We start from the raw sequence: 26,300 nt of genomic DNA on the forward strand, positions 1-26,300 counted from the left end.
TGGTCAAAACAGATCATGGAAATTGATAACAAAGGATGAGATGTCTTTCTAAATGAATTTTTGCTACTAAAAGACTTGTGCTCTTGTAGAAAAGAGAATTTTGTCAGAACTATTCAGGCCATGTTTGATATCTGAATCATCAATGTCTTCTTTCGCACCAGTACAATTTATAATGGAGCCAGGAACTCTCAACATCTAGCTCCTCAAAATCATCTTTTTTTGGTGCCAGTACTATACATCAAGGAGGCAAAACTGCTGTGTGGTAAACTTGAAAATTGCTATACATGACCAATCTTCCTCTCCTTTCTTGTAAAACTGATTCCTAGTAGCCCTTTTCCTCATATTCCATTGCACTTCATTCAGAGAACTTCCTTTTCTATCATGGAGTGTTCACCTACTTCATCACTCCCTGGTGGTCTAGTGGTTAGGATTCGGCGCTCTCACCGCCGCGGCCCGGGTTCGATTCCCGGTCAGGGAAAGGGAGGTCTTCTGACTGTTTTTGACGAAAACACAGATTTATCAAACGTAAAAAAATCTTACACTTCAGAGCATCATTTCTCATATGAAATCGTCTTTAAGTAGACTTGAGAAGCTGTGAGTGGTCAAAACAGATCATGGAAATTGATAACAAAGGGTGAGATGTCTTTCTAAATGAATTTTTGCTACTAAAAGACTTGTGCTCTTGTAGAAAAGAGAATTTTGTCAGAACTATTCAGGCCATGTTTGATATCTGAATTATCAATGTCTTCTTTCGCACCAGTACAATTTATAATGGAGCCAGGAACTCTCAACATCTAGCTCCTCAAAATCATCTTTTTTTGGTGCCAGTACTATACATCAAGGAGGCAAAACTGCTGTGTGGTAAACTTGAAAATTGCTATACATGATTAATCTTCCTCTCCTTTCTTGTAAAACTGATTCCTAGTAGCCCTTTTCCTCATATTCCATTGCACTTCATTCAGAGAATTTCCTTTTCTATCATGGAGTGTTCACCTACTTCATCACTCCCTGGTGGTCTAGTGGTTAGGATTCGGCGCTCTCACCGCCGCGGCCTGTGTTCGGTTCCCGGTCAGGGAAAGGGAGGTCTTCTGACTGTTTTTGACGAAAACACAGACTTATCAAACGTAAAAAAATCTTACACTTCAAAGCATCATTTCTCATATGAAATCGTCTTTAATTAGACTTGAGAAGCTGTGAGTGGTCAAAACAGATCATGGAAATTGATAACAAAGGATGAGATGTCTTTCTAAATGAATTTTTGCTACTAAAAGACTTGTGCTCTTGTAGAAAAGAGAATTTTGTCAGAACTATTCAGGCCATGTTTGATATCTGAATCATCAATGTCTTCTTTCGCACCAGTACAATTTATAATGGAGCCAGGAACTCTCAACATCTAGCTCCTCAAAATCATCTTTTTTTGGTGCCAGTACTATACATCAAGGAGGCAAAACTGCTGTGTGGTAAACTTGAAAATTGCTATACATGACCAATCTTCCTCTCCTTTCTTGTAAAACTGATTCTTAGTAGCCCTTTTCCTCATATTCCATTGCACTTCATTCAGAGAACTTCCTTTTCTATCATGGAGTGTTCACCTACTTCATCACTCCCTGGTTGTCTAGTGGTTAGGATTCGGCGCTCTCACTGCCGCAGCCCGGGTTCGATTCCCGGTCAGGGAAAGGAAGGTCTTCTGACTGTTTTTGACGAAAACACAGATTTATCAAACGTAAAAAAATCTTACACTTCAGAGCATCATTTCTCATATGAAATCGTCTTTAAGTAGACTTGAGAAGCTGTGAGTGGTCAAAACAGATCATGGAAATTGATAACAAAGGGTGAGATGTCTTTCTAAATGAATTTTTGCTACTAAAAGACTTGTGCTCTTGTAGAAAAGAGAATTTTGTCAGAACTATTCAGGCCATGTTAGATATCTGAATCATCAATGTCTTCTTTCGCACCAGTACAATTTATAATGGAGCCAGGAACTCTCAACATCTAGCTCCTCAAAATCATCTTTTTTTGGTGCCAGTACTATACATCAAGGAGGCAAAACTGCTGTGTGGTAAACTTGAAAATTGCTATACATGACCAATCTTCCTCTCCTTTCTTGTAAAACTGATTCCTAGTAGCCCTTTTCCTCATATTCCATTGCACTTCATTCAGAGAACTTCCTTTTCTATCATGGAGTGTTCACCTACTTCATCACTCCCTGGTGGTCTAGTGGTTAGGATTCGGCGCTCTCACCGCCGCGGCCCGTGTTCGATTCCCGGTCAGGGAAAGGGAGGTCTTCTGACTGTTTTTGACGAAAACACAGATTTATCAAACGTAAAAAAATCTTACACTTCAGAGCATCATTTCTCATATGAAATCGTCTTTAAGTAGACTTGAGAAGCTGTGAGTGGTCAAAACAGATCATGGAAATTGATAACAAAGGGTGAGATGTCTTTCTAAATGAATTTTTGCTACTAAAAGACTTGTGCTCTTGTAGAAAAGAGAATTTTGTCAGAACTATTCAGGCCATGTTTGATATCTGAATTATCAATGTCTTCTTTCGCACCAGTACAATTTATAATGGAGCCAGGAACTCTCAACATCTAGCTCCTCAAAATCATCTTTTTTTGGTGCCAGTACTATACATCAAGGAGGCAAAACTGCTGTGTGGTAAACTTGAAAATTGCTATACATGATTAATTTTCCTCTCCTTTCTTGTAAAACTGATTCCTAGTAGCCCTTTTCCTCATATTCCATTGCACTTCATTCAGAGAACTTCCTTTTCTATCATGGAGTGTTCACCTACTTCATCACTCCCTGGTGGTCTAGTGGTTAGGATTCGGCGCTCTCACCGCCGCGGCCCGGGTTTGATTCCCGGTCAGGGAAAGGGAGGTCTTCTGACTGTTTTTGACAAAAACACAGACTTATCAAACGTAAAAAAATCTTACACTTCAAAGCATCATTTCTCATATGAAATCGCCTTTAATTAGACTTGAGAAGCTGTGAGTGGTCAAAACAGATCATGGAAATTGATAACAAAGGGTGAGATGTCTTTCTAAATGAATTTTTGCTACTAAAAGACTTGTGCTCTTGTAGAAAAGAGAATTTTGTCAGAACTATTCAGGCCATGTTTGATATCTGAATCATCAATGTCTTCTTTCGCACCAGTACAATTTATAATGGAGCCAGGAACTCTCAACATCTAGCTCCTCAAAATCATCTTTTTTTGGTGCCAGTACTATACATCAAGGAGGCAAAACTGCTGTGTGGTAAACTTGAAAATTGTTATACATGACCAATCTTCCTCTCCTTTCTTGTAAAACTGATTCCTAGTAGCCCTTTTCCTCATATTCCATTGCACTTCATTCAGAGAACTTCCTTTTCTATCATGGAGTGTTCACCTACTTCATCACTCCCTGGTGGTCTAGTGGCTAGGATTCGGTGCTCTCACCGCCGCGGCCCGGGTTCGATTCCCGGTCAGGGAAAGGGAGGTCTTCTGACTGTTTTTGACGAAAACACAGATTTATCAAACGTAAAAAAATCTTACACTTCAGAGCATAATTTCTCATATGAAATCGTCTTTAAGTAGACTTGAGAAGCTGTGAGTGGTCAAAACAGATCATGGAAATTGATAACAAAGGGTGAGATGTCTTTCTAAATGAATTTTTGCTACTAAAAGACTTGTGCTCTTGTAGAAAAGAGAATTTTGTCAGAACTATTCAGGCCATGTTTGATATCTGAATCATCAATGTCTTCTTTCGCACCAGTACAATTTATAATGGAGCCAGGAACTCTCAACATCTAGCTCCTCAAAATCATCTTTTTTTGGTGCCAGTACTATACATCAAGGAGGCAAAACTGCTGTGTGGTAAACTTGAAAATTGCTATACATGACCAATCTTCCTCTCCTTTCTTGTAAAACTGATTCCTAGTAGCCCTTTTCCTCATATTCCATTGCACTTCATTCAGAGAACTTCCTTTTCTATCATGGAGTGTTCACCTACTGCATCACTCCCTGGTGGTCTAGTGGTTAGGATTCAGCGCTCTCACCGCCGCGGCCCGTGTTCGATTCCCGGTCAGGGAAAGGGAGGTCTTCTGACTGTTTTTGACGAAAACACAGATTTATCAAACGTAAAAAAATCTTACACTTCAGAGCATCATTTCTCATATGAAATCGTCTTTAAGTAGACTTGAGAAGCTGTGAGTGGTCAAAACAGATCATGGAAATTGATAACAAAGGGTGAGATGTCTTTCTAAATGAATTTTTGCTACTAAAAGACTTGTGCTCTTGTAGAAAAGAGAATTTTGTCAGAACTATTCAGGCCATGTTTGATATCTGAATTATCAATGTCTTCTTTCGCACCAGTACAATTTATAATGGAGCCAGGAACTCTCAACATCTAGCTCCTCAAAATCATCTTTTTTTGGTGCCAGTACTATACATCAAGGAGGCAAAACTGCTGTGTGGTAAACTTGAAAATTGCTATACATGATTAATCTTCCTCTCCTTTCTTGTAAAACTGATTCCTAGTAGCCCTTTTCCTCATATTCCATTGCACTTCATTCAGAGAATTTCCTTTTCTATCATGGAGTGTTCACCTACTTCATCACTCCCTGGTGGTCTAGTGGTTAGGATTCGGCGCTCTCACCGCCGCGGCCTGTGTTCGGTTCCCGGTCAGGGAAAGGGAGGTCTTCTGACTGTTTTTGACGAAAACACAGACTTATCAAACGTAAAAAAATCTTACACTTCAAAGCATCATTTCTCATATGAAATCGTCTTTAATTAGACTTGAGAAGCTGTGAGTGGTCAAAACAGATCATGGAAATTGATAACAAAGGATGAGATGTCTTTCTAAATGAATTTTTGCTACTAAAAGACTTGTGCTCTTGTAGAAAAGAGAATTTTGTCAGAACTATTCAGGCCATGTTTGATATCTGAATCATCAATGTCTTCTTTCGCACCAGTACAATTTATAATGGAGCCAGGAACTCTCAACATCTAGCTCCTCAAAATCATCTTTTTTTGGTGCCAGTACTATACATCAAGGAGGCAAAACTGCTGTGTGGTAAACTTGAAAATTGCTATACATGACCAATCTTCCTCTCCTTTCTTGTAAAACTGATTCTTAGTAGCCCTTTTCCTCATATTCCATTGCACTTCATTCAGAGAACTTCCTTTTCTATCATGGAGTGTTCACCTACTTCATCACTCCCTGGTTGTCTAGTGGTTAGGATTCGGCGCTCTCACCACAGCAGCCCGGGTTCGATTCCCGGTCAGGGAAAGGAAGGTCTTCTGACTGTTTTTGACGAAAACACAGATTTATCAAACGTAAAAAAATCTTACACTTCAGAGCATCATTTCTCATATGAAATCGTCTTTAAGTAGACTTGAGAAGCTGTGAGTGGTCAAAACAGATCATGGAAATTGATAACAAAGGGTGAGATGTCTTTCTAAATGAATTTTTGCTACTAAAAGACTTGTGCTCTTGTAGAAAAGAGAATTTTGTCAGAACTATTCAGGCCATGTTAGATATCTGAATCATCAATGTCTTCTTTCGCACCAGTACAATTTATAATGGAGCCAGGAACTCTCAACATCTAGCTCCTCAAAATCATCTTTTTTTGGTGCCAGTACTATACATCAAGGAGGCAAAACTGCTGTGTGGTAAACTTGAAAATTGCTATACATGACCAATCTTCCTCTCCTTTCTTGTAAAACTGATTCCTAGTAGCCCTTTTCCTCATATTCCATTGCACTTCATTCAGAGAACTTCCTTTTCTATCATGGAGTGTTCACCTACTTCATCACTCCCTGGTGGTCTAGTGGTTAGGATTCGGCGCTCTCACCGCCGCGGCCCGTGTTCGATTCCCGGTCAGGGAAAGGGAGGTCTTCTGACTGTTTTTGACGAAAACACAGATTTATCAAACGTAAAAAAATCTTACACTTCAGAGCATCATTTCTCATATGAAATCGTCTTTAAGTAGACTTGAGAAGCTGTGAGTGGTCAAAACAGATCATGGAAATTGATAACAAAGGGTGAGATGTCTTTCTAAATGAATTTTTGCTACTAAAAGACTTGTGCTCTTGTAGAAAAGAGAATTTTGTCAGAACTATTCAGGCCATGTTTGATATCTGAATTATCAATGTCTTCTTTCGCACCAGTACAATTTATAATGGAGCCAGGAACTCTCAACATCTAGCTCCTCAAAATCATCTTTTTTTGGTGCCAGTACTATACATCAAGGAGGCAAAACTGCTGTGTGGTAAACTTGAAAATTGCTATACATGATTAATTTTCCTCTCCTTTCTTGTAAAACTGATTCCTAGTAGCCCTTTTCCTCATATTCCATTGCACTTCATTCAGAGAACTTCCTTTTCTATCATGGAGTGTTCACCTACTTCATCACTCCCTGGTGGTCTAGTGATTAGGATTCGGCGCTCTCACCGCCGCGGCCCGGGTTTGATTCCCGGTCAGGGAAAGGGAGGTCTTCTGACTGTTTTTGACAAAAACACAGACTTATCAAACGTAAAAAAATCTTACACTTCAAAGCATCATTTCTCATATGAAATCGCCTTTAATTAGACTTGAGAAGCTGTGAGTGGTCAAAACAGATCATGGAAATTGATAACAAAGGGTGAGATGTCTTTCTAAATGAATTTTTGCTACTAAAAGACTTGTGCTCTTGTAGAAAAGAGAATTTTGTCAGAACTATTCAGGCCATGTTTGATATCTGAATCATCAATGTCTTCTTTCGCACCAGTACAATTTATAATGGAGCCAGGAACTCTCAACATCTAGCTCCTCAAAATCATCTTTTTTTGGTGCCAGTACTATACATCAAGGAGGCAAAACTGCTGTGTGGTAAACTTGAAAATTGTTATACATGACCAATCTTCCTCTCCTTTCTTGTAAAACTGATTCCTAGTAGCCCTTTTCCTCATATTCCATTGCACTTCATTCAGAGAACTTCCTTTTCTATCATGGAGTGTTCACCTACTTCATCACTCCCTGGTGGTCTAGTGGTTAGGATTCGGCGCTCTCACCGCCGCGGCCCGGGTTCGATTCCCGGTCAGGGAAAGGGAGGTCTTCTGACTGTTTTTGACGAAAACACAGATTTATCAAACGTAAAAAAATCTTACACTTCAGAGCATCATTTCTCATATGAAATCATCTTTAAGTAGACTTGAGAAGCTGTGAGTGGTCAAAACAGATCATGGAAATTGATAACAAAGGGTGAGATGTCTTTCTAAATGAATTTTTGCTACTAAAAGACTTGTGCTCTTGTAGAAAAGAGAATTTTGTCAGAACTATTCAGGCCATGTTTGATATCTGAATTATCAATGTCTTCTTTCGCACCAGTACAATTTATAATGGAGCCAGGAACTCTCAACATCTAGCTCCTCAAAATCATCTTTTTTTGGTGCCAGTACTATACATCAAGGAGGCAAAACTGCTGTGTGGTAAACTTGAAAATTGCTATACATGATTAATCTTCCTCTCCTTTCTTGTAAAACTGATTCCTAGTAGCCCTTTTCCTCATATTCCATTGCACTTCATTCAGAGAATTTCCTTTTCTATCATGGAGTGTTCACCTACTTCATCACTCCCTGGTGGTCTAGTGGTTAGGATTCGGCGCTCTCACCGCCGCGGCCTGTGTTCGGTTCCCGGTCAGGGAAAGGGAGGTCTTCTGACTGTTTTTGACGAAAACACAGACTTATCAAACGTAAAAAAATCTTACACTTCAAAGCATCATTTCTCATATGAAATCGTCTTTAATTAGACTTGAGAAGCTGTGAGTGGTCAAAACAGATCATGGAAATTGATAACAAAGGATGAGATGTCTTTCTAAATGAATTTTTGCTACTAAAAGACTTGTGCTCTTGTAGAAAAGAGAATTTTGTCAGAACTATTCAGGCCATGTTTGATATCTGAATCATCAATGTCTTCTTTCGCACCAGTACAATTTATAATGGAGCCAGGAACTCTCAACATCTAGCTCCTCAAAATCATCTTTTTTTGGTGCCAGTACTATACATCAAGGAGGCAAAACTGCTGTGTGGTAAACTTGAAAATTGCTATACATGACCAATCTTCCTCTCCTTTCTTGTAAAACTGATTCTTAGTAGCCCTTTTCCTCATATTCCATTGCACTTCATTCAGAGAACTTCCTTTTCTATCATGGAGTGTTCACCTACTTCATCACTCCCTGGTTGTCTAGTGGTTAGGATTCGGCGCTCTCACTGCCGCAGCCCGGGTTCGATTCCCGGTCAGGGAAAGGAAGGTCTTCTGACTGTTTTTGACGAAAACACAGATTTATCAAACGTAAAAAAATCTTACACTTCAGAGCATCATTTCTCATATGAAATCGTCTTTAAGTAGACTTGAGAAGCTGTGAGTGGTCAAAACAGATCATGGAAATTGATAACAAAGGGTGAGATGTCTTTCTAAATGAATTTTTGCTACTAAAAGACTTGTGCTCTTGTAGAAAAGAGAATTTTGTCAGAACTATTCAGGCCATGTTAGATATCTGAATCATCAATGTCTTCTTTCGCACCAGTACAATTTATAATGGAGCCAGGAACTCTCAACATCTAGCTCCTCAAAATCATCTTTTTTTGGTGCCAGTACTATACATCAAGGAGGCAAAACTGCTGTGTGGTAAACTTGAAAATTGCTATACATGACCAATCTTCCTCTCCTTTCTTGTAAAACTGATTCCTAGTAGCCCTTTTCCTCATATTCCATTGCACTTCATTCAGAGAACTTCCTTTTCTATCATGGAGTGTTCACCTACTTCATCACTCCCTGGTGGTCTAGTGGTTAGGATTCGGCGCTCTCACCGCCGCGGCCCGTGTTCGATTCCCGGTCAGGGAAAGGGAGGTCTTCTGACTGTTTTTGACGAAAACACAGATTTATCAAACGTAAAAAAATCTTACACTTCAGAGCATCATTTCTCATATGAAATCGTCTTTAAGTAGACTTGAGAAGCTGTGAGTGGTCAAAACAGATCATGGAAATTGATAACAAAGGGTGAGATGTCTTTCTAAATGAATTTTTGCTACTAAAAGACTTGTGCTCTTGTAGAAAAGAGAATTTTGTCAGAACTATTCAGGCCATGTTTGATATCTGAATTATCAATGTCTTCTTTCGCACCAGTACAATTTATAATGGAGCCAGGAACTCTCAACATCTAGCTCCTCAAAATCATCTTTTTTTGGTGCCAGTACTATACATCAAGGAGGCAAAACTGCTGTGTGGTAAACTTGAAAATTGCTATACATGATTAATTTTCCTCTCCTTTCTTGTAAAACTGATTCCTAGTAGCCCTTTTCCTCATATTCCATTGCACTTCATTCAGAGAACTTCCTTTTCTATCATGGAGTGTTCACCTACTTCATCACTCCCTGGTGGTCTAGTGGTTAGGATTCGGCGCTCTCACCGCCGCGGCCCGGGTTTGATTCCCGGTCAGGGAAAGGGAGGTCTTCTGACTGTTTTTGACAAAAACACAGACTTATCAAACGTAAAAAAATCTTACACTTCAAAGCATCATTTCTCATATGAAATCGCCTTTAATTAGACTTGAGAAGCTGTGAGTGGTCAAAACAGATCATGGAAATTGATAACAAAGGGTGAGATGTCTTTCTAAATGAATTTTTGCTACTAAAAGACTTGTGCTCTTGTAGAAAAGAGAATTTTGTCAGAACTATTCAGGCCATGTTTGATATCTGAATCATCAATGTCTTCTTTCGCACCAGTACAATTTATAATGGAGCCAGGAACTCTCAACATCTAGCTCCTCAAAATCATCTTTTTTTGGTGCCAGTACTATACATCAAGGAGGCAAAACTGCTGTGTGGTAAACTTGAAAATTGTTATACATGACCAATCTTCCTCTCCTTTCTTGTAAAACTGATTCCTAGTAGCCCTTTTCCTCATATTCCATTGCACTTCATTCAGAGAACTTCCTTTTCTATCATGGAGTGTTCACCTACTTCATCACTCCCTGGTGGTCTAGTGGCTAGGATTCGGTGCTCTCACCGCCGCGGCCCGGGTTCGATTCCCGGTCAGGGAAAGGGAGGTCTTCTGACTGTTTTTGACGAAAACACAGATTTATCAAACGTAAAAAAATCTTACACTTCAGAGCATAATTTCTCATATGAAATCGTCTTTAAGTAGACTTGAGAAGCTGTGAGTGGTCAAAACAGATCATGGAAATTGATAACAAAGGGTGAGATGTCTTTCTAAATGAATTTTTGCTACTAAAAGACTTGTGCTCTTGTAGAAAAGAGAATTTTGTCAGAACTATTCAGGCCATGTTTGATATCTGAATCATCAATGTCTTCTTTCGCACCAGTACAATTTATAATGGAGCCAGGAACTCTCAACATCTAGCTCCTCAAAATCATCTTTTTTTGGTGCCAGTACTATACATCAAGGAGGCAAAACTGCTGTGTGGTAAACTTGAAAATTGCTATACATGACCAATCTTCCTCTCCTTTCTTGTAAAACTGATTCCTAGTAGCCCTTTTCCTCATATTCCATTGCACTTCATTCAGAGAACTTCCTTTTCTATCATGGAGTGTTCACCTACTGCATCACTCCCTGGTGGTCTAGTGGTTAGGATTCAGCGCTCTCACCGCCGCGGCCCGTGTTCGATTCCCGGTCAGGGAAAGGGAGGTCTTCTGACTGTTTTTGACGAAAACACAGATTTATCAAACGTAAAAAAATCTTACACTTCAGAGCATCATTTCTCATATGAAATCGTCTTTAAGTAGACTTGAGAAGCTGTGAGTGGTCAAAACAGATCATGGAAATTGATAACAAAGGGTGAGATGTCTTTCTAAATGAATTTTTGCTACTAAAAGACTTGTGCTCTTGTAGAAAAGAGAATTTTGTCAGAACTATTCAGGCCATGTTTGATATCTGAATTATCAATGTCTTCTTTCGCACCAGTACAATTTATAATGGAGCCAGGAACTCTCAACATCTAGCTCCTCAAAATCATCTTTTTTTGGTGCCAGTACTATACATCAAGGAGGCAAAACTGCTGTGTGGTAAACTTGAAAATTGCTATACATGATTAATCTTCCTCTCCTTTCTTGTAAAACTGATTCCTAGTAGCCCTTTTCCTCATATTCCATTGCACTTCATTCAGAGAATTTCCTTTTCTATCATGTTCACCTACTTCATCACTCCCTGGTGGTCTAGTGGTTAGGATTCGGCGCTCTCACCGCCGCGGCCTGTGTTCGGTTCCCGGTCAGGGAAAGGGAGGTCTTCTGACTGTTTTTGACGAAAACACAGACTTATCAAACGTAAAAAAATCTTACACTTCAAAGCATCATTTCTCATATGAAATCGTCTTTAATTAGACTTGAGAAGCTGTGAGTGGTCAAAACAGATCATGGAAATTGATAACAAAGGATGAGATGTCTTTCTAAATGAATTTTTGCTACTAAAAGACTTGTGCTCTTGTAGAAAAGAGAATTTTGTCAGAACTATTCAGGCCATGTTTGATATCTGAATCATCAATGTCTTCTTTCGCACCAGTACAATTTATAATGGAGCCAGGAACTCTCAACATCTAGCTCCTCAAAATCATCTTTTTTTGGTGCCAGTACTATACATCAAGGAGGCAAAACTGCTGTGTGGTAAACTTGAAAATTGCTATACATGACCAATCTTCCTCTCCTTTCTTGTAAAACTGATTCTTAGTAGCCCTTTTCCTCATATTCCATTGCACTTCATTCAGAGAACTTCCTTTTCTATCATGGAGTGTTCACCTACTTCATCACTCCCTGGTTGTCTAGTGGTTAGGATTCGGCGCTCTCACCACAGCAGCCCGGGTTCGATTCCCGGTCAGGGAAAGGAAGGTCTTCTGACTGTTTTTGACGAAAACACAGATTTATCAAACGTAAAAAAATCTTACACTTCAGAGCATCATTTCTCATATGAAATCGTCTTTAAGTAGACTTGAGAAGCTGTGAGTGGTCAAAACAGATCATGGAAATTGATAACAAAGGGTGAGATGTCTTTCTAAATGAATTTTTGCTACTAAAAGACTTGTGCTCTTGTAGAAAAGAGAATTTTGTCAGAACTATTCAGGCCATGTTAGATATCTGAATCATCAATGTCTTCTTTCGCACCAGTACAATTTATAATGGAGCCAGGAACTCTCAACATCTAGCTCCTCAAAATCATCTTTTTTTGGTGCCAGTACTATACATCAAGGAGGCAAAACTGCTGTGTGGTAAACTTGAAAATTGCTATACATGACCAATCTTCCTCTCCTTTCTTGTAAAACTGATTCCTAGTAGCCCTTTTCCTCATATTCCATTGCACTTCATTCAGAGAACTTCCTTTTCTATCATGGAGTGTTCACCTACTTCATCACTCCCTGGTGGTCTAGTGGTTAGGATTCGGCGCTCTCACCGCCGCGGCCCGTGTTCGATTCCCGGTCAGGGAAAGGGAGGTCTTCTGACTGTTTTTGACGAAAACACAGATTTATCAAACGTAAAAAAATCTTACACTTCAGAGCATCATTTCTCATATGAAATCGTCTTTAAGTAGACTTGAGAAGCTGTGAGTGGTCAAAACAGATCATGGAAATTGATAACAAAGGGTGAGATGTCTTTCTAAATGAATTTTTGCTACTAAAAGACTTGTGCTCTTGTAGAAAAGAGAATTTTGTCAGAACTATTCAGGCCATGTTTGATATCTGAATTATCAATGTCTTCTTTCGCACCAGTACAATTTATAATGGAGCCAGGAACTCTCAACATCTAGCTCCTCAAAATCATCTTTTTTTGGTGCCAGTACTATACATCAAGGAGGCAAAACTGCTGTGTGGTAAACTTGAAAATTGCTATACATGATTAATTTTCCTCTCCTTTCTTGTAAAACTGATTCCTAGTAGCCCTTTTCCTCATATTCCATTGCACTTCATTCAGAGAACTTCCTTTTCTATCATGGAGTGTTCACCTACTTCATCACTCCCTGGTGGTCTAGTGATTAGGATTCGGCGCTCTCACCGCCGCGGCCCGGGTTTGATTCCCGGTCAGGGAAAGGGAGGTCTTCTGACTGTTTTTGACAAAAACACAGACTTATCAAACGTAAAAAAATCTTACACTTCAAAGCATCATTTCTCATATGAAATCGCCTTTAATTAGACTTGAGAAGCTGTGAGTGGTCAAAACAGATCATGGAAATTGATAACAAAGGGTGAGATGTCTTTCTAAATGAATTTTTGCTACTAAAAGACTTGTGCTCTTGTAGAAAAGAGAATTTTGTCAGAACTATTCAGGCCATGTTTGATATCTGAATCATCAATGTCTTCTTTCGCACCAGTACAATTTATAATGGAGCCAGGAACTCTCAACATCTAGCTCCTCAAAATCATCTTTTTTTGGTGCCAGTACTATACATCAAGGAGGCAAAACTGCTGTGTGGTAAACTTGAAAATTGTTATACATGACCAATCTTCCTCTCCTTTCTTGTAAAACTGATTCCTAGTAGCCCTTTTCCTCATATTCCATTGCACTTCATTCAGAGAACTTCCTTTTCTATCATGGAGTGTTCACCTACTTCATCACTCCCTGGTGGTCTAGTGGCTAGGATTCGGTGCTCTCACCGCCGCGGCCCGGGTTCGATTCCCGGTCAGGGAAAGGGAGGTCTTCTGACTGTTTTTGACGAAAACACAGATTTATCAAACGTAAAAAAATCTTACACTTCAGAGCATAATTTCTCATATGAAATCGTCTTTAAGTAGACTTGAGAAGCTGTGAGTGGTCAAAACAGATCATGGAAATTGATAACAAAGGGTGAGATGTCTTTCTAAATGAATTTTTGCTACTAAAAGACTTGTGCTCTTGTAGAAAAGAGAATTTTGTCAGAACTATTCAGGCCATGTTTGATATCTGAATCATCAATGTCTTCTTTCGCACCAGTACAATTTATAATGGAGCCAGGAACTCTCAACATCTAGCTCCTCAAAATCATCTTTTTTTGGTGCCAGTACTATACATCAAGGAGGCAAAACTGCTGTGTGGTAAACTTGAAAATTGCTATACATGACCAATCTTCCTCTCCTTTCTTGTAAAACTGATTCCTAGTAGCCCTTTTCCTCATATTCCATTGCACTTCATTCAGAGAACTTCCTTTTCTATCATGGAGTGTTCACCTACTGCATCACTCCCTGGTGGTCTAGTGGTTAGGATTCAGCGCTCTCACCGCCGCGGCCCGTGTTCGATTCCCGGTCAGGGAAAGGGAGGTCTTCTGACTGTTTTTGACGAAAACACAGATTTATCAAACGTAAAAAAATCTTACACTTCAGAGCATCATTTCTCATATGAAATCGTCTTTAAGTAGACTTGAGAAGCTGTGAGTGGTCAAAACAGATCATGGAAATTCATAACAAAGGGTGAAATGTCTTTCTAAATGAATTTTGCTACTAAAAGACTTGTGCTCTTGTAGAAAAGAGAATTTTGTCAGAACTATTCAGGCCATGTTTGATATCTGAATCATCAATGTCTTCTTTCGCACCAGTACAATTTATAATGGAGCCAGGAACTCTCAACATCTAGCTCCTCAAAATCATCTTTTTTTGGTGCCAGTACTATACATCAAGGAGGCAAAACTGCTGTGTGGTAAACTTGAAAATTGCTATACATGACCAATCTTCCTCTCCTTTCTTGTAAAACTGATTCCTAGTAGCCCTTTTCCTCATATTCCATTGCACTTCATTCAGAGAACTTCCTTTTCTATCATGGAGTGTTCACCTACTTCATCACTCCCTGGTGGTCTAGTGGTTAGGATTCGGCGCTCTCCACGCCGCGGCCCGGGTTCGCTTCCCGGTCAGGGAAAGGGAGGTCTTCTGACTGTTTTTGACGAAAACACAGATTTATCAAACGTAAAAAAAATTTACACTTCAGAGCATCATTTCTCATATGAAATCGTCTTTAAGTAGACTTGAGAAGCTGCGAGTGGTCAAAACAGATCATGGAAATTGATAACAAAGGGTGAGATGTCTTTCTAAATGAATTTTTGCTACTAAAAGACTTGTGCTCTTGTAGAAAAGAGAATTTTGTCAGAACTATTCAGGCCATGTTTGATATCTGAATCATCAATGTCTTCTTTCGCACCAGTACAATTTATAATGGAGCCAGGAACTCTCAACATCTAGCTCCTCAAAATCATCTTTTTTTGGTGCCAGTACTATACATCAAGGAGGCAAAACTGCTGTGTGGTAAACTTGAAAATTGCTATACATGACCAATCTTCCTCTCCTTTCTTGTAAAACTGATTCCTAGTAGCCCTTTTCCTCATATTCCATTGCACTTCATTCAGAGAACTTCCTTTTCTATCATGGAGTGTTCACCTACTTCATCACTCCCTGGTGGTCTAGTGGCTAGGATTCGGCGCTCTCACCGCCGCGGCCCGGGTTCGATTCCCGGTCAGGGAAAGGGAGGTCTTCTGACTGTTTTTGACGAAAACACAGATTTATCAAACGTAAAAAAATCTTACACTTCAGAGCATCATTTCTCATATGAAATCGTCTTTAAGTAGACTTGAGAAGCTGTGAGTGGTCAAAACAGATCATGGAAATTGATAACAAAGGGTGAGATGTCTTTCTAAATGAATTTTTGCTACTAAAAGACTTGTGCTCTTGTAGAAAAGAGAATTTTGTCAGAACTATTCAGGCCATGTTTGATATCTGAATCATCAATGTCTTCTTTCGCACCAGTACAATTTATAATGGAGCCAGGAACTCTCAACATCTAGCTCCTCAAAATCATCTTTTTTTGGTGCCAGTACTATACATCAAGGAGGCAAAACTGCTGTGTGGTAAACTTGAAAATTGCTATACATGACCAATCTTCCTCTCCTTTCTTGTAAAACTGATTCCTAGTAGCCCTTTTCCTCATATTCCATTGCACTTCATTCAGAGAACTTCCTTTTCTATCATGGAGTGTTCACCTACTTCATCACTCCCTGGTGGTCTAGTGGTTAGGATTCGGCGCTCTCACCGCCGCGGCCCGTGTTCGATTCCCGGTCAGGGAAAGGGAGGTCTTCTGACTGTTTTTGACGAAAACACAGATTTATCAAACGTAAAAAAATCTTACACTTCAGAGCATCATTTCTCATATGAAATCGTCTTTAAGTAGACTTGAGAAGCTGTGAGTGGTCAAAACAGATCATGGAAATTGATAACAAAGGGTGAGATGTCTTTCTAAATGAATTTTTGCTACTAAAAGACTTGTGCTCTTGTAGAAAAGAGAATTTTGTCAGAACTATTCAGGCCATGTTTGATATCTGAATTATCAATGTCTTCTTTCGCACCAGTACAATTTATAATGGAGCCAGGAACTCTCAACATCTAGCTCCTCAAAATCATCTTTTTTTGGTGCCAGTACTATACATCAAGGAGGCAAAACTGCTGTGTGGTAAACTTGAAAATTGCTATACATGATTAATTTTCCTCTCCTTTCTTGTAAAACTGATTCCTAGTAGCCCTTTTCCTCATATTCCATTGCACTTCATTCAGAGAACTTCCTTTTCTATCATGGAGTGTTCACCTACTTTATCACTCCCTGGTGGTCTAGTGTTTAGGATTCGGCGCTCTCACCGCCGCGGCCCGGGTTTGATTCCCGGTCAGGGAAAGGGAGGTCTTCTGACTGTTTTTGACAAAAACACAGATTTATCAAACGTAAAAAAATCTTACACTTCAGAGCATCATTTCTCATATGAAATCGTCTTTAAGTAGACTTGAGAAGCTGTGAGTGGTCAAAACAGATCATGGAAATTGATAACAAAGGGTGAGATGTCTTTCTAAATGAATTTTTGCTACTAAAAGACTTGTGCTCTTGTAGAAAAGAGAATTTTGTCAGAACTATTCAGGCCATGTTTGATATCTGAATCATCAATGTCTTCTTTCGCACCAGTACAATTTATAATGGAGCCAGGAACTCTCAACATCTAGCTCCTCAAAATCATCTTTTTTTGGTGCCAGTACTATACATCAAGGAGGCAAAACTGCTGTGTGGTAAACTTGAAAATTGCTATACATGACCAATCTTCCTCTCCTTTCTTGTAAAACTGATTCCTAGTAGCCCTTTTCCTCATATTCCATTGCACTTCATTCAGAGAACTTCCTTTTCTATCATGGAGTGTTCACCTACTTCATCACTCCCTGGTGGTCTAGTGGCTAGGATTCGGCGCTCTCACCGCCGCGGCCCGGGTTCGATTCCCGGTCAGGGAAAGGGAGGTCTTCTGACTGTTTTTGACGAAAACACAGATTTATCAAACGTAAAAAAATCTTACACTTCAGAGCATCATTTCTCATATGAAATCGTCTTTAAGTAGACTTGAGAAGCTGTGAGTGGTCAAAACAGATCATGGAAATTGATAACAAAGGGTGAGATGTCTTTCTAAATGAATTTTTGCTACTAAAAGACTTGTGCTCTTGTAGAAAAGAGAATTTTGTCAGAACTATTCAGGCCATGTTTGATATCTGAATCATCAATGTCTTCTTTCGCACCAGTACAATTTATAATGGAGCCAGGAACTCTCAACATCTAGCTCCTCAAAATCATCTTTTTTTGGTGCCAGTACTATACATCAAGGAGGCAAAACTGCTGTGTGGTAAACTTGAAAATTGCTATACATGACCAATCTTCCTCTCCTTTCTTGTAAAACTGATTCCTAGTAGCCCTTTTCCTCATATTCCATTGCACTTCATTCAGAGAACTTCCTTTTCTATCATGGAGTGTTCACCTACTTCATCACTCCCTGGTGGTCTAGTGGTTAGGATTCGGCGCTCTCACCGCCGCGGCCCGTGTTCGATTCCCGGTCAGGGAAAGGGAGGTCTTCTGACTGTTTTTGACGAAAACACAGATTTATCAAACGTAAAAAAATCTTACACTTCAGAGCATCATTTCTCATATGAAATCGTCTTTAAGTAGACTTGAGAAGCTGCGAGTGGTCAAAACAGATCATGGAAATTGATAACAAAGGGTGAGATGTCTTTCTAAATGAATTTTTGCTACTAAAAGACTTGTGCTCTTGTAGAAAAGAGAATTTTGTCAGAACTATTCAGGCCATGTTTGATATCTGAATCATCAATGTCTTCTTTCGCACCAGTACAATTTATAATGGAGCCAGGAACTCTCAACATCTAGCTCCTCAAAATCATCTTTTTTTGGTGCCAGTACTATACATCAAGGAGGCAAAACTGCTGTGTGGTAAACTTGAAAATTGCTATACATGACCAATCTTCCTCTCCTTTCTTGTAAAACTGATTCTTAGTAGCCCTTTTCCTCATATTCCATTGCACTTCATTCAGAGAACTTCCTTTTCTATCATGGAGTGTTCACCTACTTCATCACTCCCTGGTGGTCTAGTGGTTAGGATTCGGCGCTCTCACCGCTGCGGCCCGGGTTCGATTCCCGGTCAGGGAAAGGGAGGTCTTCTGACTGTTTTTGACGAAAACACAGATTTATCAAACGTAAAAAAATCTTACACTTCAGAGCATCATTTCTCATATGAAATCGTCTTTAAGTAGACTTGAGAAGCTGTGAGTGGTCAAAACAGATCATGGAAATTGATAACAAAGGGTGAGATGTCTTTCTAAATGAATTTTTGCTACTAAAAGACTTGTGCTCTTGTAGAAAAGAGAATTTTGTCAGAACTATTCAGGCCATGTTTGATATCTGAATTATCAATGTCTTCTTTCGCACCAGTACAATTTATAATGGAGCCAGGAACTCTCAACATCTAGCTCCTCAAAATCATCTTTTTTTGGTGCCAGTACTATACATCAAGGAGGCAAAACTGCTGTGTGGTAAACTTGAAAATTGCTATACATGATTAATCTTCCTCTCCTTTCTTGTAAAACTGATTCCTAGTAGCCCTTTTCCTCATATTCCATTGCACTTCATTCAGAGAACTTCCTTTTCTATCATGGAGTGTTCACCTACTTCATCACTCCCTGGTGGTCTAGTGGTTAGGATTCGGCGCTCTCACCGCAGCGGCCCGGGTTCGATTCCCGGTCAGGGAAAGGGAGGTCTTCTGACTGTTTTTGACGAAAACACAGATTTATCAAACGTAAAAAAATCTTACACTTCAGAGCATCATTTCTCATATGAAATCGTCTTTAAGTAGACTTGAGAAGCTGTGAGTGGTCAAAACAGATCATGGAAATTGATAACAAAGGGTGAGATGTCTTTCTAAATGAATTTTTGCTACTAAAAGACTTGTGCTCTTGTAGAAAAGAGAATTTTGTCAGAACTATTCAGGCCATGTTTGATATCTGAATTATCAATGTCTTCTTTCGCACCAGTACAATTTATAATGGAGCCAGGAACTCTCAACATCTAGCTCCTCAAAATCATCTTTTTTTGGTGCCAGTACTATACATCAAGGAGGCAAAACTGCTGTGTGGTAAACTTGAAAATTGCTATACATGATTAATCTTCCTCTCCTTTCTTGTAAAACTGATTCCTAGTAGCCCTTTTCCTCATATTCCATTGCACTTCATTCAGAGAACTTCCTTTTCTATCATGGAGTGTTCACTTACTTCATCACTCCCTGGTTGTCTAGTGGTTAGGATTCGGCGCTCTCACCGCCGCAGCCCGGGTTCGATTCCCGGTCAGGGAAAGGGAGGTCTTCTGACTGTTTTTGACGAAAACACAGACTTATCAAACGTAAAAAAATCTTACACTTCAAAGCATCATTTCTCATATGAAATCGTCTTTAATTAGACTTGAGAAGCTGTGAGTGGTCAAAACAGATCATGGAAATTGATAACAAAGGCTGAGATGTCTTTCTAAATGAATTTTTGCTACTAAAAGACTTGTGCTCTTGTAGAAAAGAGAATTTTGTCAGAACTATTCAGGCCATGTTTGATATCTGAATCATCAATGTCTTCTTTCGCACCAGTACAATTTATAATGGAGCCAGGAACTCTCAACATCTAGCTCCTCAAAATCATCTTTTTTTGGTGCCAGTACTATACATCAAGGAGGCAAAACTGCTGTGTGGTAAACTTGAAAATTGCTATACATGACCAATCTTCCTCTCCTTTCTTGTAAAACTGATTCCTAGTAGCCCTTTTCCTCATATTCCATTGCACTTCATTCAGAGAATTTCCTTTTCTATCATGGAGTGTTCACCTACTTCATCACTCCCTGGTGGTCTAGTGGTTAGGATTCGGCGCTCTCACCGCCACGGCCCGGGTTCGATTCCCGGTCAGGGAAAGGGAGGTCTTCTGACTGTTTTTGACGAAAACACAGACTTATCAAACGTAAAAAAATCTTACACTTCAAAGCATCATTTCTCATATGAAATCGTCTTTAATTAGACTTGAGAAGCTGTGAGTGGTCAAAACAGATCATGGAAATTGATAACAAAGGCTGAGATGTCTTTCTAAATGAATTTTTGCTACTAAAAGACTTGTGCTCTTGTAGAAAAGAGAATTTTATCAGAACTATTCAGGCCATGTTTGATATCTGAATCATCAGTCTTCTTTCGCACCAGTACAATTTATAATGGAGCCAGGAACTCTCAACATCTAGCTCCTCAAAATCATCTTTTTTTGGTGCCAGTACTATACATCAAGGAGGCAAAACTGCTTTTTGGTAAACTTGAAAATTGCTATACATGACCAATCTTCCTCTCCTTTCTTGTAAAACTGATTCTTAGTAGCCCTTTTCCTCATATTCCATTGCACTTCATTCAGAGAACTTCCTTTTCTATCATGGAGTGTTCACCTACTTCATCACTCCCTGGTGGTCTAGTGGTTAGGATTCGGCGCTCTCACCGCTGCGGCCCGGGTTCGATTCCCGGTCAGGGAAAGGGAGGTCTTCTGACTGTTTTTGACGAAAACACAGATTTATCAAACGTAAAAAAATCTTACACTTCAGAGCATCATTTCTCATATGAAATCGTCTTTAAGTAGACTTGAGAAGCTGTGAGTGGTCAAAACAGATCATGGAAATTGATAACAAAGGGTGAGATGTCTTTCTAAATGAATTTTTGCTACTAAAAGACTTGTGCTCTTGTAGAAAAGAGAATTTTGTCAGAACTATTCAGGCCATGTTTGATATCTGAATTATCAATGTCTTCTTTCGCACCAGTACAATTTATAATGGAGCCAGGAACTCTCAACATCTAGCTCCTCAAAATCATCTTTTTTTGGTGCCAGTACTATACATCAAGGAGGCAAAACTGCTGTGTGGTAAACTTGAAAATTGCTATACATGATTAATCTTCCTCTCCTTTCTTGTAAAACTGATTCCTAGTAGCCCTTTTCCTCATATTCCATTGCACTTCATTCAGAGAACTTCCTTTTCTATCATGGAGTGTTCACCTACTTCATCACTCCCTGGTGGTCTAGTGGTTAGGATTCGGCGCTCTCACCGCAGCGGCCCGGGTTCGATTCCCGGTCAGGGAAAGGGAGGTCTTCTGACTGTTTTTGACGAAAACACAGATTTATCAAACGTAAAAAAATCTTACACTTCAGAGCATCATTTCTCATATGAAATCGTCTTTAAGTAGACTTGAGAAGCTGTGAGTGGTCAAAACAGATCATGGAAATTGATAACAAAGGGTGAGATGTCTTTCTAAATGAATTTTTGCTACTAAAAGACTTGTGCTCTTGTAGAAAAGAGAATTTTGTCAGAACTATTCAGGCCATGTTTGATATCTGAATTATCAATGTCTTCTTTCGCACCAGTACAATTTATAATGGAGCCAGGAACTCTCAACATCTAGCTCCTCAAAATCATCTTTTTTTGGTGCCAGTACTATACATCAAGGAGGCAAAACTGCTGTGTGGTAAACTTGAAAATTGCTATACATGATTAATCTTCCTCTCCTTTCTTGTAAAACTGATTCCTAGTAGCCCTTTTCCTCATATTCCATTGCACTTCATTCAGAGAACTTCCTTTTCTATCATGGAGTGTTCACTTACTTCATCACTCCCTGGTTGTCTAGTGGTTAGGATTCGGCGCTCTCACCGCCGCAGCCCGGGTTCGATTCCCGGTCAGGGAAAGGGAGGTCTTCTGACTGTTTTTGACGAAAACACAGACTTATCAAACGTAAAAAAATCTTACACTTCAAAGCATCATTTCTCATATGAAATCGTCTTTAATTAGACTTGAGAAGCTGTGAGTGGTCAAAACAGATCATGGAAATTGATAACAAAGGCTGAGATGTCTTTCTAAATGAATTTTTGCTACTAAAAGACTTGTGCTCTTGTAGAAAAGAGAATTTTGTCAGAACTATTCAGGCCATGTTTGATATCTGAATCATCAATGTCTTCTTTCGCACCAGTACAATTTATAATGGAGCCAGGAACTCTCAACATCTAGCTCCTCAAAATCATCTTTTTTTGGTGCCAGTACTATACATCAAGGAGGCAAAACTGCTGTGTGGTAAACTTGAAAATTGCTATACATGACCAATCTTCCTCTCCTTTCTTGTAAAACTGATTCCTAGTAGCCCTTTTCCTCATATTCCATTGCACTTCATTCAGAGAATTTCCTTTTCTATCATGGAGTGTTCACCTACTTCATCACTCCCTGGTGGTCTAGTGGTTAGGATTCGGCGCTCTCACCGCCACGGCCCGGGTTCGATTCCCGGTCAGGGAAAGGGAGGTCTTCTGACTGTTTTTGACGAAAACACAGACTTATCAAACGTAAAAAAATCTTACACTTCAAAGCATCATTTCTCATATGAAATCGTCTTTAATTAGACTTGAGAAGCTGTGAGTGGTCAAAACAGATCATGGAAATTGATAACAAAGGCTGAGATGTCTTTCTAAATGAATTTTTGCTACTAAAAGACTTGTGCTCTTGTAGAAAAGAGAATTTTATCAGAACTATTCAGGCCATGTTTGATATCTGAATCATCAGTCTTCTTTCGCACCAGTACAATTTATAATGGAGCCAGGAACTCTCAACATCTAGCTCCTCAAAATCATCTTTTTTTGGTGCCAGTACTATACATCAAGGAGGCAAAACTGCTTTTTGGTAAACTTGAAAATTGCTATACATGACCAATCTTCCTCTCCTTTCTTGTAAAACTGATTCTTAGTAGCCCTTTTCCTCATATTCCATTGCACTTCATTCAGAGAACTTCCTTTTCTATCATGGAGTGTTCACTTACTTCATCACTTCCTGGTGGTCTAGTGGTTAGGATTCGGCGCTCTCACCGCAGCGGCCCGGGTTCGATTCCCGGTCAGGGAAAGGGAGGTCTTCTGACTGTTTTTGACGAAAACACAGATTTATCAAACGTAAAAAAATCTTACACTTCAGAGCATCATTTCTCATATGAAATCGTCTTTAAGTAGACTTGAGAAGCTGTGAGTGGTCAAAACAGATCATGGAAATTGATAACAAAGGGTGAGATGTCTTTCTAAATGAATTTTTGCTACTAAAAGACTTGTGCTCTTGTAGAAAAGAGAATTTTGTCAGAACTATTCAGGCCATGTTTGATATCTGAATTATCAATGTCTTCTTTCGCACCAGTACAATTTATAATGGAGCCAGGAACTCTCAACATCTAGCTCCTCAAAATCATCTTTTTTTGGTGCCAGTACTATACATCAAGGAGGCAAAACTGCTGTGTGGTAAACTTGAAAATTGCTATACATGATTAATCTTCCTCTCCTTTCTTGTAAAACTGATTCCTAGTAGCCCTTTTCCTCATATTCCATTGCACTTCATTCAGAGAACTTCCTTTTCTATCATGGAGTGTTCACCTACTTCATCACTCCCTGGTGGTCTAGTGGTTAGGATTCGGCGCTCTCACCGCCGCGGCCCGGGTTCGATTCCCGGTCAGGGAAAGGGAGGTCTTCTGACTGTTTTTGACGAAAACACAGACTTATCAAACGTAAAAAAATCTTACACTTCAAAGCATCATTTCTCATATGAAATCGTCTTTAATTAGACTTGAGAAGCTGTGAGTGGTCAAAACAGATCATGGAAATTGATAACAAAGGCTGAGATGTCTTTCTAAATGAATTTTTGCTACTAAAAGACTTGTGCTCTTGTAGAAAAGAGAATTTTATCAGAACTATTCAGGCCATGTTTGATATCTGAATCATCAATGTCTTCTTTCGCACCAGTACAATTTATAATGGAGCCAGGAACTCTCAACATCTAGCTCCTCAAAATCATCTTTTTTTGGTGCCAGTACTATACATCAAGGAGGCAAAACTGCTTTTTGGTAAACTTGAAAATTGCTATACATGACCAATCTTCCTCTCCTTTCTTGTAAAACTGATTCTTAGTAGCCCTTTTCCTCATATTCCATTGCACTTCATTCAGAGAACTTCCTTTTCTATCATGGAGTGTTCACCTACTTCATCACTCCCTGGTGGTCTAGTGGTTAGGATTCGGCGCTCTCACCGCAGCGGCCTGGGTTCGATTCCCGGTCAGGGAAAGGGAGGTCTTCTGACTGTTTTTGACGAAAACACAGATTTATCAAACGTAAAAAAATCTTACACTTCAGAGCATCATTTCTCATATGAAATCGTCTTTAAGTAGACTTGAGAAGCTGTGAGTGGTCAAAACAGATCATGGAAATTGATAACAAAGGGTAAGATGTCTTTCTAAATGAATTTTTGCTACTAAAAGACTTGTGCTCTTGTAGAAAAGAGAATTTTGTCAGAACTATTCAGGCCATGTTTGATATCTGAATTATCAATGTCTTCTTTCGCACCAGTACAATTTATAATGGAGCCAGGAACTCTCAACATCTAGCTCCTCAAAATCATCTTTTTTTGGTGCCAGTACTATACATCAAGGAGGCAAAACTGCTGTGTGGTAAACTTGAAAATTGCTATACATGATTAATCTTCCTCTCCTTTCTTGTAAAACTGATTCCTAGTAGCCCTTTTCCTCATATTCCATTGCACTTCATTCAGAGAACTTCCTTTTCTATCATGGAGTGTTCACCTACTTCATCACTCCCTGGTGGTCTAGTGGTTAGGATTCGGCGCTCTCACCGCAGCGGCCCGGGTTCGATTCCCGGTCAGGGAAAGGGAGGTCTTCTGACTGTTTTTGACGAAAACACAGATTTATCAAACGTAAAAAAATCTTACACTTCAGAGCATCATTTCTCATATGAAATCGTCTTTAAGTAGACTTGAGAAGCTGTGAGTGGTCAAAACAGATCATGGAAATTGATAACAAAGGGTGAGATGTCTTTCTAAATGAATTTTTGCTACTAAAAGACTTGTGCTCTTGTAGAAAAGAGAATTTTGTCAGAACTATTCAGGCCATGTTTGATATCTGAATTATCAATGTCTTCTTTCGCACCAGTACAATTTATAATGGAGCCAGGAACTCTCAACATCTAGCTCCTCAAAATCATCTTTTTTTGGTGCCAGTACTATACATCAAGGAGGCAAAACTGCTGTGTGGTAAACTTGAAAATTGCTATACATGATTAATCTTCCTCTCCTTTCTTGTAAAACTGATTCCTAGTAGCCCTTTTCCTCATATTCCATTGCACTTCATTCAGAGAACTTCCTTTTCTATCATGGAGTGTTCACCTACTTCATCACTCCCTGGTGGTCTAGTGGTTAGGATTCGGCGCTCTCACCGCCGCAGCCCGGGTTCGATTCCCGGTCAGGGAAAGGGAGGTCTTCTGACTGTTTTTGACGAAAACACAGACTTATCAAACGTAAAAAAATCTTACACTTCAAAGCATCATTTCTCATATGAAATCGTCTTTAATTAGACTTGAGAAGCTGTGAGTGGTCAAAACAGATCATGGAAATTGATAACAAAGGCTGAGATGTCTTTCTAAATGAATTTTTGCTACTAAAAGACTTGTGCTCTTGTAGAAAAGAGAATTTTATCAGAACTATTCAGGCCATGTTTGATATCTGAATCATCAGTCTTCTTTCGCACCAGTACAATTTATAATGGAGCCAGGAACTCTCAACATCTAGCTCCTCAAAATCATCTTTTTTTGGTGCCAGTACTATACATCAAGGAGGCAAAACTGCTTTTTGGTAAACTTGAAAATTGCTATACATGACCAATCTTCCTCTCCTTTCTTGTAAAACTGATTCTTAGTAGCCCTTTTCCTCATATTCCATTGCACTTCATTCAGAGAACTTCCTTTTCTATCATGGAGTGTTCACTTACTTCATCACTTCCTGGTGGTCTAGTGGTTAGGATTCGGCGCTCTCACCGCAGCGGCCCGGGTTCGATTCCCGGTCAGGGAAAGGGAGGTCTTCTGACTGTTTTTGACGAAAACACAGATTTATCAAACGTAAAAAAATCTTACACTTCAGAGCATCAT

The 26,300-nt window shown here is 39.4% G+C and overlaps 38 non-coding genes across 38 annotated transcripts; all 38 read left to right on the forward strand.

Moving 5' to 3' along the window:
- Positions 1-406: 406 nt before the first annotated feature.
- Positions 407-478, forward strand: TRNAE-CUC (transfer RNA glutamic acid (anticodon CUC)). Its single transcript has one exon. It is a non-coding gene; the product is annotated as a tRNA-Glu (tRNA).
- A 1,126-nt stretch (positions 479-1,604) lies between these two features.
- TRNAE-CUC (transfer RNA glutamic acid (anticodon CUC)) lies at positions 1,605-1,676 on the forward strand. The gene has a single exon. It is a non-coding gene; the product is annotated as a tRNA-Glu (tRNA).
- A 527-nt stretch (positions 1,677-2,203) lies between these two features.
- TRNAE-CUC (transfer RNA glutamic acid (anticodon CUC)) lies at positions 2,204-2,275 on the forward strand. The gene has a single exon. It is a non-coding gene; the product is annotated as a tRNA-Glu (tRNA).
- Positions 2,276-2,802: 527 nt separating this feature from the next.
- On the forward strand, positions 2,803-2,874 carry TRNAE-CUC (transfer RNA glutamic acid (anticodon CUC)). The gene has a single exon. It is a non-coding gene; the product is annotated as a tRNA-Glu (tRNA).
- A 527-nt stretch (positions 2,875-3,401) lies between these two features.
- TRNAE-CUC (transfer RNA glutamic acid (anticodon CUC)) lies at positions 3,402-3,473 on the forward strand. The gene has a single exon. It is a non-coding gene; the product is annotated as a tRNA-Glu (tRNA).
- Positions 3,474-4,000: 527 nt separating this feature from the next.
- On the forward strand, positions 4,001-4,072 carry TRNAE-CUC (transfer RNA glutamic acid (anticodon CUC)). The gene has a single exon. It is a non-coding gene; the product is annotated as a tRNA-Glu (tRNA).
- Positions 4,073-5,797: 1,725 nt separating this feature from the next.
- Positions 5,798-5,869, forward strand: TRNAE-CUC (transfer RNA glutamic acid (anticodon CUC)). The gene has a single exon. It is a non-coding gene; the product is annotated as a tRNA-Glu (tRNA).
- Positions 5,870-6,396: 527 nt separating this feature from the next.
- Positions 6,397-6,468, forward strand: TRNAE-CUC (transfer RNA glutamic acid (anticodon CUC)). Its single transcript has one exon. It is a non-coding gene; the product is annotated as a tRNA-Glu (tRNA).
- A 527-nt stretch (positions 6,469-6,995) lies between these two features.
- TRNAE-CUC (transfer RNA glutamic acid (anticodon CUC)) lies at positions 6,996-7,067 on the forward strand. Its single transcript has one exon. It is a non-coding gene; the product is annotated as a tRNA-Glu (tRNA).
- Positions 7,068-8,193: 1,126 nt separating this feature from the next.
- Positions 8,194-8,265, forward strand: TRNAE-CUC (transfer RNA glutamic acid (anticodon CUC)). The gene has a single exon. It is a non-coding gene; the product is annotated as a tRNA-Glu (tRNA).
- A 527-nt stretch (positions 8,266-8,792) lies between these two features.
- On the forward strand, positions 8,793-8,864 carry TRNAE-CUC (transfer RNA glutamic acid (anticodon CUC)). The gene has a single exon. It is a non-coding gene; the product is annotated as a tRNA-Glu (tRNA).
- A 527-nt stretch (positions 8,865-9,391) lies between these two features.
- Positions 9,392-9,463, forward strand: TRNAE-CUC (transfer RNA glutamic acid (anticodon CUC)). Its single transcript has one exon. It is a non-coding gene; the product is annotated as a tRNA-Glu (tRNA).
- Positions 9,464-9,990: 527 nt separating this feature from the next.
- TRNAE-CUC (transfer RNA glutamic acid (anticodon CUC)) lies at positions 9,991-10,062 on the forward strand. The gene has a single exon. It is a non-coding gene; the product is annotated as a tRNA-Glu (tRNA).
- A 527-nt stretch (positions 10,063-10,589) lies between these two features.
- Positions 10,590-10,661, forward strand: TRNAE-CUC (transfer RNA glutamic acid (anticodon CUC)). The gene has a single exon. It is a non-coding gene; the product is annotated as a tRNA-Glu (tRNA).
- Positions 10,662-12,381: 1,720 nt separating this feature from the next.
- TRNAE-CUC (transfer RNA glutamic acid (anticodon CUC)) lies at positions 12,382-12,453 on the forward strand. Its single transcript has one exon. It is a non-coding gene; the product is annotated as a tRNA-Glu (tRNA).
- A 527-nt stretch (positions 12,454-12,980) lies between these two features.
- TRNAE-CUC (transfer RNA glutamic acid (anticodon CUC)) lies at positions 12,981-13,052 on the forward strand. Its single transcript has one exon. It is a non-coding gene; the product is annotated as a tRNA-Glu (tRNA).
- A 527-nt stretch (positions 13,053-13,579) lies between these two features.
- On the forward strand, positions 13,580-13,651 carry TRNAE-CUC (transfer RNA glutamic acid (anticodon CUC)). Its single transcript has one exon. It is a non-coding gene; the product is annotated as a tRNA-Glu (tRNA).
- A 527-nt stretch (positions 13,652-14,178) lies between these two features.
- Positions 14,179-14,250, forward strand: TRNAE-CUC (transfer RNA glutamic acid (anticodon CUC)). The gene has a single exon. It is a non-coding gene; the product is annotated as a tRNA-Glu (tRNA).
- Positions 14,251-14,776: 526 nt separating this feature from the next.
- On the forward strand, positions 14,777-14,848 carry TRNAE-CUC (transfer RNA glutamic acid (anticodon CUC)). Its single transcript has one exon. It is a non-coding gene; the product is annotated as a tRNA-Glu (tRNA).
- Positions 14,849-15,375: 527 nt separating this feature from the next.
- TRNAE-CUC (transfer RNA glutamic acid (anticodon CUC)) lies at positions 15,376-15,447 on the forward strand. Its single transcript has one exon. It is a non-coding gene; the product is annotated as a tRNA-Glu (tRNA).
- Positions 15,448-15,974: 527 nt separating this feature from the next.
- On the forward strand, positions 15,975-16,046 carry TRNAE-CUC (transfer RNA glutamic acid (anticodon CUC)). Its single transcript has one exon. It is a non-coding gene; the product is annotated as a tRNA-Glu (tRNA).
- Positions 16,047-16,573: 527 nt separating this feature from the next.
- On the forward strand, positions 16,574-16,645 carry TRNAE-CUC (transfer RNA glutamic acid (anticodon CUC)). The gene has a single exon. It is a non-coding gene; the product is annotated as a tRNA-Glu (tRNA).
- A 527-nt stretch (positions 16,646-17,172) lies between these two features.
- Positions 17,173-17,244, forward strand: TRNAE-CUC (transfer RNA glutamic acid (anticodon CUC)). Its single transcript has one exon. It is a non-coding gene; the product is annotated as a tRNA-Glu (tRNA).
- Positions 17,245-17,771: 527 nt separating this feature from the next.
- Positions 17,772-17,843, forward strand: TRNAE-CUC (transfer RNA glutamic acid (anticodon CUC)). The gene has a single exon. It is a non-coding gene; the product is annotated as a tRNA-Glu (tRNA).
- Positions 17,844-18,370: 527 nt separating this feature from the next.
- On the forward strand, positions 18,371-18,442 carry TRNAE-CUC (transfer RNA glutamic acid (anticodon CUC)). The gene has a single exon. It is a non-coding gene; the product is annotated as a tRNA-Glu (tRNA).
- Positions 18,443-18,969: 527 nt separating this feature from the next.
- Positions 18,970-19,041, forward strand: TRNAE-CUC (transfer RNA glutamic acid (anticodon CUC)). Its single transcript has one exon. It is a non-coding gene; the product is annotated as a tRNA-Glu (tRNA).
- Positions 19,042-19,568: 527 nt separating this feature from the next.
- Positions 19,569-19,640, forward strand: TRNAE-CUC (transfer RNA glutamic acid (anticodon CUC)). The gene has a single exon. It is a non-coding gene; the product is annotated as a tRNA-Glu (tRNA).
- Positions 19,641-20,167: 527 nt separating this feature from the next.
- Positions 20,168-20,239, forward strand: TRNAE-CUC (transfer RNA glutamic acid (anticodon CUC)). Its single transcript has one exon. It is a non-coding gene; the product is annotated as a tRNA-Glu (tRNA).
- Positions 20,240-20,764: 525 nt separating this feature from the next.
- Positions 20,765-20,836, forward strand: TRNAE-CUC (transfer RNA glutamic acid (anticodon CUC)). Its single transcript has one exon. It is a non-coding gene; the product is annotated as a tRNA-Glu (tRNA).
- A 527-nt stretch (positions 20,837-21,363) lies between these two features.
- Positions 21,364-21,435, forward strand: TRNAE-CUC (transfer RNA glutamic acid (anticodon CUC)). Its single transcript has one exon. It is a non-coding gene; the product is annotated as a tRNA-Glu (tRNA).
- A 527-nt stretch (positions 21,436-21,962) lies between these two features.
- On the forward strand, positions 21,963-22,034 carry TRNAE-CUC (transfer RNA glutamic acid (anticodon CUC)). Its single transcript has one exon. It is a non-coding gene; the product is annotated as a tRNA-Glu (tRNA).
- A 527-nt stretch (positions 22,035-22,561) lies between these two features.
- On the forward strand, positions 22,562-22,633 carry TRNAE-CUC (transfer RNA glutamic acid (anticodon CUC)). The gene has a single exon. It is a non-coding gene; the product is annotated as a tRNA-Glu (tRNA).
- A 525-nt stretch (positions 22,634-23,158) lies between these two features.
- On the forward strand, positions 23,159-23,230 carry TRNAE-CUC (transfer RNA glutamic acid (anticodon CUC)). Its single transcript has one exon. It is a non-coding gene; the product is annotated as a tRNA-Glu (tRNA).
- Positions 23,231-23,757: 527 nt separating this feature from the next.
- Positions 23,758-23,829, forward strand: TRNAE-CUC (transfer RNA glutamic acid (anticodon CUC)). The gene has a single exon. It is a non-coding gene; the product is annotated as a tRNA-Glu (tRNA).
- A 527-nt stretch (positions 23,830-24,356) lies between these two features.
- On the forward strand, positions 24,357-24,428 carry TRNAE-CUC (transfer RNA glutamic acid (anticodon CUC)). The gene has a single exon. It is a non-coding gene; the product is annotated as a tRNA-Glu (tRNA).
- Positions 24,429-24,955: 527 nt separating this feature from the next.
- TRNAE-CUC (transfer RNA glutamic acid (anticodon CUC)) lies at positions 24,956-25,027 on the forward strand. Its single transcript has one exon. It is a non-coding gene; the product is annotated as a tRNA-Glu (tRNA).
- Positions 25,028-25,554: 527 nt separating this feature from the next.
- On the forward strand, positions 25,555-25,626 carry TRNAE-CUC (transfer RNA glutamic acid (anticodon CUC)). Its single transcript has one exon. It is a non-coding gene; the product is annotated as a tRNA-Glu (tRNA).
- Positions 25,627-26,151: 525 nt separating this feature from the next.
- TRNAE-CUC (transfer RNA glutamic acid (anticodon CUC)) lies at positions 26,152-26,223 on the forward strand. Its single transcript has one exon. It is a non-coding gene; the product is annotated as a tRNA-Glu (tRNA).
- The last annotated feature ends 77 nt before the right edge of the window (positions 26,224-26,300 follow it).

This window comes from Pseudophryne corroboree, chromosome 8 (genome assembly GCF_028390025.1).
Source record: "Pseudophryne corroboree isolate aPseCor3 chromosome 8, aPseCor3.hap2, whole genome shotgun sequence".
Taxonomy (NCBI): Eukaryota; Metazoa; Chordata; class Amphibia; order Anura; family Myobatrachidae; genus Pseudophryne; species Pseudophryne corroboree.